Source organism: Hordeum vulgare, chromosome 7H (assembly GCF_904849725.1).
Source record: "Hordeum vulgare subsp. vulgare chromosome 7H, MorexV3_pseudomolecules_assembly, whole genome shotgun sequence".
Classification (NCBI taxonomy): domain Eukaryota; kingdom Viridiplantae; phylum Streptophyta; class Magnoliopsida; order Poales; family Poaceae; genus Hordeum; species Hordeum vulgare.
The window spans coordinates 324256794-324267118 of record NC_058524.1 but is presented as its reverse complement, the minus strand read 5'-3'; positions in this window follow the sequence as shown (position 1 = coordinate 324267118).

Here is a 10325-nt window from a genome sequence, read left to right as displayed (position 1 = left end):
GCCCATGTGGCCACTAGTTCAGCAGGACGCATAGCTTCAAAATTCTCCCACCACCTATTGGCGGGTCCTTCCAGGAAATACGCCGCGAAGGTCACCTTGTCGGCCTCAGACACATTCGTAGAGAAAATCTTGTGTGAGATGTTGCACAGCCAGTCATCAGCGTCGAGGGGATCGACGGAATGATGAAACTTTGGAGGATTCAGCTTCACAAAGTCATTGAGGGACACTACAGCATTCCTAGGCTGTCGAGCCGTATTCTGCTCAATACGCTCTAGCAGTCGATTGGTCTCCCTTTTATTTCTTTCTGCCTCAAGCATCACTTCTACCAGAGAAGGCGGGTGGGGCAGGTCTTCCTGCGATGCTTGACTACCCTCAGCTTGCTCATGAGCAGGGGCACGGTTCAACCTGGTGAACGCCATCCTGACAAACAAACTCATAGCTTAGACCAATATCAGATCAATACTAGCTATGGATTAAGAATGTACTGAACACACGGAATGCGGAAATGAATATCCGAACAGCATGGTAACAAGCAACTGCTATATATACACCATGGTTCATACACACCCTTACATAGTTCAGTACACCCTTAACCGAAGAGCAAACTCCTGAAATTTTGAAACTACTCATCAGAGGCTTACAAGCTTCCTATACATTATTTATCTAGGCCTCCGGAATTCACTTCACATTACAACCATACTTCACAAGTCACGCAGGACTATGAAAGTACGGCTACTACCATACTATCCTTCCGCTCACAGCTCAGGCATCCGCATAGAACATCTCATAGAGATTACCTCCATGGCCTGGAAGCTCAACCTGCGGATCAGGAAACACTCTAGCCTGAGATCCCTGGGATCCATAAGGACACGGATGTGGCCTTGGTCCCCTCACTGGTGGTAAGAGGGGTCCCCGAAGAGGTGTGACTCCTCCTATGGCTGGCCAGTCGATGTGGGCCGGAAGATGGTTCCTAACAGGGTTCAGCATCTCCATCTCTCCATACCCTGTGTAGACTACCGGTGCCAGATGCGTCAAAGCTGTCCACAGACGGGCACGGGTAGCATAAAGCTCCATGCGGAGAGCACGAGCATCCCTGTCTCTGTTCTCTAGCATCTCAACAGTGGACTGCAGAAGTGGATCCTCCATAGAAGAATCGAAATAGACTCCGCTAAGGTATCCCTCTTCACCAGGCTGAGAGGCCGGAACATAGCAGAACTCTGAATTCTGCAGCAGTGCATGTCTCGCTCTCATAATGGTCAGCATTGAATAGGCAGCATCCTGTACTGCCATGTCAACAGTGACCCCCAACCCATAGGACCAATGGATTGGCTTCTCCGCTCCAGGGTAGTATGGAAATACCCTAACAGTGCAGATGTACTGGCTCTGGTTGAAGTCGCGGTACTGTTCCTCCACTGTGTACTCGGGGTACCAGCGGTAACCGCACACCGACATCACCCTGACCAGCATGGCCGTATGACCCGGTACATCAATGCACCTGGTCAGACGTACCACCTGACGAGAAGGACGGCCAGGCATCTGTAAATAGAGAGTAATGCAAAAGCATTAGAGCTCTGAATGCAAGATTGGGCACCATAACGGCTGTAAATGCTCAAAACAAATTTTGAGACAACCCAAAAATGGAATAGCGTAACCACTCAACTATCAAGTTCAACTCTCTGATCATCAAACTTACTTCCTGCTTCCTAGGAATAAAAGAAACCCAATATCTCTCGACCCGTAGTCCTAGAAGCTACCGATCAGAAACACGAGCCTAGGAGAAGATGAGTAACCTAGTCCTTAATTCCCGCAGAAAAGACGAGGATGACCAGAATAGAATAACTTGAGAAGAGAACAAGAGTATTACGTTCCCTTCCACAAACAATTCCCTTATATATAACTAAAGCAATTCTAGACTCAACTTCGACCAGTTTGGCTTAGTAATCCTACAGTCAGTCAGGCTCTGATACCAAGGCTGTCGGGACCCCGATCCTAAGCCATAGGAATCCAGCTTGTAACACATCGCATCCCTTTGTGGTCTCACGCACGGTTAACTCCACGGTTGCAGCCTTACCTTAGCCGGGACCGTTTGCGTCTTTTGACTCACGTATGCGAAGGTGTCGCTAGCAATCCAATGTCAAAGAACCCGGATCGACATGTCTATTCATAAACCAAAGTGGCAGTACCGCACAAGGACAGGCCTACATGACCCAACAAAGCAGGTGTTGGTCATCAGCGAATGTAGACGAGTCGTAGCAAGCTACAAGGACTCCATTACATCACGTGACATTTCCCCAAAGGGGACAGACACAGCAGCTAAGAAGGACACATGCCGGTCAACCATTGTGTCCGGAGCAGTAGCGAACTACCAAGGCTCGTTTGATCACAGAGGGGCATTTCCTTATAAGGAGTGCTACTAAAGTTCACGACTAAGTAATCGAACCCCATACATATCAAGTACGACACATGTACGCATGGCATACCGATATGTATAGATACATCGATGGCATCACAACATAACCATAAACATACAACCTTTATTTAAGAGGCTCGGAAGAGCCACACACATAATATTACATGTTAAGGGTCTCACGACCCATAATAGCAGTCATACAATTACAAGCCAGCGGAAGAGTTATAAACTGTCTGGGTACAGACAGGGCAACTAGAAGGCACATGGCCTGACTATACTACAGAGCCGATGTAGGCCCAGATCGTAGCTGGGACACCAGCTACTCGTCGTCGTCGATGTCTACGAAAAACCCTCCATTAGGGTCATTAGCAACCTCTGCAACATTTATTAAGCAAACATGAGTACGAAGGTATTCAGCAAGACTTTAGGAGAACTAACTACTCATGCAAGGTATCAAAAGGTATTGTGGGGTTTCATGCGGGAAGCCAGCATATGACTCGTGGCTAGACACTTGCATTTTTTAAATAATTTTGACAACTTGATTTCTCGCACACGAGTCCACTAACACCACAACAATACACTATCGTGGAATCATTCCGTCGCCGTACGGAAATGCCGTCCACGACACTCACGCTTATCTTGGCAATTTTAAGAGTAGCCGTTGAAGTTATCTATGAACAACATATGTCTACAAGTAGTCCATATCCGCGGACCCGGCTAGTCGAATAGATCATAACCCTGCAGGGGTGTACTTCGTCACACACGCTCTCGCCACTTATTGCCATGTGCACGTCATGCACCTCGGCAACCTTCAAGCGGAAGCCCAGCGAGGGAGTCGGCCATGACCGTTAACCACACTAGTACCTAGTCCAGGTTTATCGCCTATCTGAGAGTAACCCGTACGGAAGTCCGGCCGAGGTTTCCGCCACGGCCTCAAACAATGTGCGCAGGGTTCCCAAGCCCACCATCCGGGTGCCACTTGGTACACCGTGCCACTGCCTACCGCATCATGGCCCACCTCTCAGGTCAGCACCATGCACGGCCTCTAGCATTACTATAAACACCAGAAACTACTTGCAACTCCTGGACCGGGTACTACGCGATTAATAGGCCGAGCGGGGTCATATTTCAGGGCCCAGCATGTGGTAGTATCTAGTCTTGGATTACATACACGGAACTCAGTTCCTAAGGACGGTTCCAATGAAACAACCCACCATGTACTCCTACACAGCCTTTCACCGGTACCTTTACCAAATCAAGTTCAACACACAACCTTTGCTCACCAAACACATTCCACAATTCTGTTCATCTCCTAGATGACAGACCATACACAACTCTAAGCATAGCATGCATAGCAGGAGAAGGCACATCATAGCTCAAGCAACTACCAGTTATGCTAGGTTGCAAGGTTCGGCTATTTACTGTGACAAGGTTAGGTCATGCAAAGGAGGTGGGTTCAGCTATCGTGGCAAAAGCAGTTGAAGCATTTGATCCTAATGCAATAAATAAGTGCAGGAGCAAGAGCATGGGAATTATCGGGATGATCAAAAGGGGTTGCTTGCCTTGTTGCTCAGAGGAGGAACGATATCCGTCAGACGGATATTCGGTGGAATCCGGGGGTGCGGAGCCTACCGAAATGAATGGCAACATTCAATAACAATCATATGCACTCAAAATGATGCATGAGCATGGCATGAGAATGCAAGGTGATAAGTTATTATTTTCAACATGTATTAGGTTTAGAGTTGATTGGAATCACATTCGAATAGCAATTCAAACGGGTATTCTCGGATACCGGTTTAATTGATTCGACCTGATGCTCAGATCAACTTGATGTTAACATGCATGAAATGTCATGTTATGGTACTGATTTGTAATTAGGACAGTGGTGAACACTTTATATATAATGGAATTTGAATATTTTTGCAATTTCCATTTAGAAAGTGATTATAAGAATTGAATTATTCCTTATTCCACAATTTAGGGTTCTGTAACTTTTTCAAACATAGTTGAAAATAGCATATTCAGAATCCTTGAATTTTTCTGATACTTTTTCATATATAAATTATTTTCATTGGAGTTACAGATTAATTTTTATGAATTTTACAAGTTTTAGCAATTTCCTGGAATTATTTCTATACTGGAAATACTTTTATTGCATCAGCATGACATCAGCAGGTCCATCTCGCCGTTGAAAGTCAAACCTGACTAGTGGGACCCACTGGTCAGTCTCTCTGGTCAAATGTAGATTAAGATTAAACTTAATTATCTGATTAACCTTGCTGGACCCACATGTTAGTGACTAATTAACTTATTTGATTTATTTTTATTAGTTTTAAACATGCCAGAGGCTGGCCCCACCAGTCAGTGGCTCAGGCCAGCCGAGATCCACCGGGGGCGAGGTCGTCCTCGCCGGCGGGGAGCCTCCGGCGACCACGAGCACGGCGGAGGGGCTCGAAAACGGCGCACAGGGGGCCAAATGCTGCGTGGAGAGCACCAGAGCAACGACACGTCTCCCGCAGCTCCATTTCTACACTTAGCCGGGGCTGATCTGGCCGGAGATGACGCCAGCGACGGGCTTGGCGGCGGCCAAGGCTCGGGCGTCATCGGGGTCTTTGATCCAGAGGAAACTACGCTCGGTTCTTAGCTGCTACAGCATCTACGCGTCGACCTGAAGCTGCTGGGGCCCTCGGAAGGACGAGCTGATCATCGGAGGGCTACCGGCGACGAGCGGCAGCGGCGGTCCTCGTCAGGCTCCGGTGAAACTAGAGCTAGAGGAGGGGATCGACGGGAAAAACTTAGGGGAAACGACCGCATGCTCACGGGGAGTGTAGAGCAGGGCTTAGACGGCTCGGGGAAGGCCTGGGGGCGACGAATCGACGGGAGAGGTCCGGCGGCCGGAGGTGGAAGACGATGGCATCGCGGGCGTTGCACGGCTCGGGGTGGCTTTAGCTTCTGCAGGGATGACCAGGGCGATGAGGCGGAACTAACAGCGTGCTCTAGGAGGGGATCCTATGGCTAGAGGTGCTGCTGCTCGAGCTCGAGCTCGGCTCCAATGGCGGCAGCAAGGAGGAGAAAGGATCCGGGAGGAGGGAGAGAGCCGATGCGGGGAATGGATAGGGGAGGCCTCAGGGGGCTTACCCCCGGCCTTGCCAGCGCGAGGCGGCGGCCAGGCAGGCGCACACGTGCATGGCCGCGCCGGAGGAGGCGGCGGCCACCTCCTGCTGCCTACTGGCGAGAGGGAGGGGACGAGCCAGGGATGGGCCGGGCCAGGCTTAGGCGACAGGTAAGGATTTCCCAATTTTTTTTGTTTTTCTGTTTTGCTAACTATTGTTTTGCTAATTATTTCAGCTCCAAAACAAAAAGTAAAAGCTATTTGAGACCTCCTGAAATAATGTTATAACATTCCCAACCATTTCCAAAGTTTTCAACATTTTTGGAAAATTATAGATTCTGATTTCAAATTTAAAGTTTGAAACCAGTGGCTTTTGTAATAATTTAAAAATGCTGAAGGTGTCAAGAAAATAGTTTTCTCCAATGCTCATTTACTTTCATGATTTATCAGAAAGTTTGAACATTTCTTGAGGCCATTTTGGGTTCATTGATTTGAACTAGTTTGAGATTTTCTTTAATTGAAATAGTGGCTAGGGTTTTGAGTTTTTCCTTTGCCACTTTGTTTTTTTGTTGAAACTTCTTAGATGCAAATGCAAAGAAGACATGAGCACAAGACTAACTTGCTTAAGAGTTAGGGATGTGACAATGAACCGGGTCTTGCTTAATAATTTTGAAAAGCTTCAACCTGTAGCCCCCAAGGGCTGGCTCAGCTTTTTGAAGATGAGTCCGGTTTTGCTCTATAATTTTGAAGAAATTCAACATGTAGCCCCCAAGGGTCGGGTCATCTTTTTGAAGATGATCCGGGTCTTGCTCTATAATTTGGAAGAACTTCAACATGTAGCCACCAAGGACCGGGTCATCTTTTTGAAGATGAGCCAGGTCTTGCTCAATAATTTTGAAGAACTTCAATCTGTAGCCCCCAAGGGATGGGTCATCTTTTTGAAGATGAGCCGGGTCTGGCTCAATAATCTGTGTGAAGTGTATTGCTTGCAATGGGCTTGAGACTTGGATGTCCACCGATCAATGTGACCAAGTAATGATAAGGTCACCGATCCTTTCTGCTTGATTTTGTAGGAGGTTATCAGTCAAGTTGCGCATACTTCAGTGGGATGAAAATAAGTGTGGGACATCGCAAGATGCCAGGGCTGCGGCGGAGGAAAAACTTTGAGCCACGTTGATGGAACTTGAAAAGGTAAAAGCTGAGTATCTCATTCACAAAGAGTCAACTGAAGCTGAAAGAGCCGCCCTTGTGAAACTAGCTGAGAAGGCCGAGGGTCAATTGAAACAAGCCACGGAAGAATTGACCGGTCTTCGTCGACATATCTCCCATATGACCACTGCTATCTTTGATAAGTCCTTGGTATAAAGCCTGTTATCATTTTTTGTAAAGGACACAAAATGCTAGGCGACTTACGCTTCATTTGCTCCTTATAGGCTCTCGATCCTCAAATCTTCAAGATGATTCTGTTCTAAAACTAAAGGCGATATACACCCTTACAGAGCAACTTTATGCTGGCGGCTTACTGACCGTCAAGGCTATCTGGGGGATAAAGACACGGTGAAGTATATCAAGGATATGCTGCGGCGGCTCTCAACCATTCCCAAGCATATAGCAGAAATAAGGAAATCATCCGCACGAAAGGCCCTGATGGCAGCCATGAGCCAAGCAATAGACTATGCTCCGGAACTCAAGCTGAAATAGGTGGCGGATTCCCTGAATATAAGGATGACGGCTCAGAGTTTACGCAGCAAGACTATGCTCAATGCGTAAAGGATGTTCATCCTGCGAGAAGCCACCTTGCTGAGAGCCTTGATGTGATGAAATATTAGGCGCTTAATGATGATGATGGAAAGCGTGTGGCGACTCCCAGTTTCGCACCTTCGGATATGACTCCTCAGCACGGTAAGCATCTCGTTGCCTCTGACGCTGACACGTCCACCATCTTGACAGAAGAAGCTGAATTTCACGCCTTAATCAATTGCACCTGGGATGTTGATAACTTCCAGATCCAGGACCGTGAAACCTTAGCACGGGGTGACCCGGAGACAGCTTAGTCGTGGCGGCTTTGAAAAGCTTAAACCTACAGAGGAGGCGGAACCCGGAGAAAACTTGCCACCGGGTTAACTTAGAAATACTTTTGTCCTTTATGAGCCATGTAATTTGCTTTTGAGCATACTTAAAACTGCTGATGTACTCGCATTAAAATGATTCCAAACTATCCTGGCATTACCTAGCAATATAAGTCGCCTTGGTTTGGTAATCGGCGATTCGAGAAGTATTGTGTTCTTTCTCCCTTGACCATCGCCCAACTTGAGTGAGTCAACATAGCCATTGAGCTTCTGCTTTAAAAGCATAATCACCATATAAGGTGAAAAATAAGTCGGCTCCATGACTCACGGCTGGTAGACGGGCTTGCAAGGCTCTAATCATACCCTAAGAGGTTTTTGCAAAAACCTTTATGTGTTTAGACTGGCTGGTGAGGCTCAAGTCCAGCTTTAGTGAAGCAGGTTCAGTGAACCAATTTTTTGTCTATTTTCCATATGCTGGCTCTCTCAAGTACCTTAATGTTTTAACTTAGGGAGTGTAGGGTCCAAAATTGGATTGACTCGCCAAGTGTACACGGGTCTTAAGGGCGAGTCTCAAAACATACAGTTCAGTATAACCATTGGAATGCGTTAATTTTTCGCTAGCCAAGAGGGTATTAAGGCGGGACTCAATGAGTCAGAAGCCCCCAAATGACTTATGATAAAGGAAAAACGGGCATATGATTCCAGAAGACTATGCTATTACTTCTAAACAACTTGGGGACTAGTTGCCCCCAAGTAAGCCGGTCTTTATCATTCATGATCGTACATAGGAGCCTATGTTTGAATCGTGCGTTGTGCCACTTGATCCTCTTTTGCTTTACTAGTACCCATGTTTGAGTGGTCACATCAAGGCGACTCATTCTCTTTGATACTAGTAGCATCCATGTTTGGATGGCCTCCACAATGGCGACTCATCCTCTTGGGTGGCTTATTTTAATCAATAAAGACTCACGCTCAAATATGGGCTAAAACGGCAGAGACCCCGAATTTCATGGGCGCCGACTTTATTGATGTAATGTAAAGAGTACACAATTACCTAAGTATGTACATAGATAAGGAGCCAATGGCTCTAAGTATAATAGGGCCACAAATGAGCAATGTTCCAGGGGCGGGTAGTCTGTTCCTCCGTGGTTGGCTTGTCAGGGAGTAGATCAATCAGGTAATACGACATGTTGCAGAGGTTCCTGCTGATGATGAAAGGCCCCTCCCATGGGGGTGAAAACTTGTGCATACCCGTATGATCTTAAAGAAATCGAAGCACCCAGTCGCCCTCCTGAAAGACCCATCTTTTGACGTGTCGACTGTGGTAATGGCGAAGGTCTTGTTGGTAGATTGCCGATCGCGCTGCGGCCAAATCACACTTCTCCTCGAGAGCATCCAAAGAATCCTGACTTGCTTGCTCATTATCAGCTTCAACATATGCGGTGACTCTGGGACAATCATGGCTCATATCATTTGGGAGAACCGCCTCTGCCCCATAGACAAGGAAGAAAGGAGTGTAACCAGTAGATTTGTTCGGTGTTGTTTCGATACTCCAAAGTACAGAAGGAAGTTCTTCAACCCAACAACCCAGAGTGCGTTGCAGAGGAACCATGAGCCGGGGCTTAATCCCATGCAAGATCTCCTGGTTAGCCCGATCAACTTGACCATTATATTGTGGATGAGTTACCGCGAATACATCAAGTCGGATGTGCTCTCGCTGACAGAACTCCTTCGTAGCCCCCTTAGACAAATTAGTACCATTATCAATGATGATTCTATGGGGATAACCAAAACGGAACATCAGTTTCCTGGGGAACTTAACCGTTGTTTCCGCTTCACAATTGCTGACTGGCTCCGCCTCGACCCACTTGGTAAATTTATCAACCGCCACCAGGAGATGTGTATTTTTGTCAGAAGTCTTTTTAAACGGACCAACCATGTCAAGCCCCCAAACCGCAAAACGCCATGTAATGGGAATCATGCGCAATTCCTGAGCTGACACATGTGCATGACATCCAAACATCTGACACCCATCACATCGATGTACTATGGCCTCTACATCGGATGAGCCGTCAACCAGTAGAAACCATGGCGAAAAGCTTTTGACACCAAACATCGGGACCCGACGTGGTTTCCATAGTAGCCCTCATGTATCTCATTGAGAATATCTCGCCCTTATTCTAGCGAAACACAACACTCGAAAACCACACAAGTGCTTCGTCTGTGCAAGTTGCCTTTATGTATAACCATGGACTTGCATCGCCGTACGATCTGCCTAGCTAAAACTTCATCAGTTGGCAACTCGCCTCGAGCCAGATAAGCCATGTAGGGTATCGTATAGTGAGGAATTGCTCTCCGAGCCCGCCACTAATTGTGACTCCGGGTCAGGAACCGCTATGTCTTCTTCAGAGAGCAACTTCACACAAGGATTATGTAAGACATCCAAGAATACATTAGGAGGAACAAGCTTACATTGCAATCCAAGCCGTGAAAGAGCATCAGCCGCCTATTTCTGTCGATGATCAATATGGTCAACGTGATAGCCATGGAAATAACCAGCCACCTCATTTACCGCATGCTATAAGCTGCCATCAATGGATCCTTGGAATCCCAAGTTCCTGACAACTCCTGGGCCATCAAATCTGAGTCGCCCAAGCACCTGACTCGACTCAGGTTCATCTGTTTAGCTATCCTGAGCTCATGGAGCAAAGCTTCGTACTCAGATGCATTG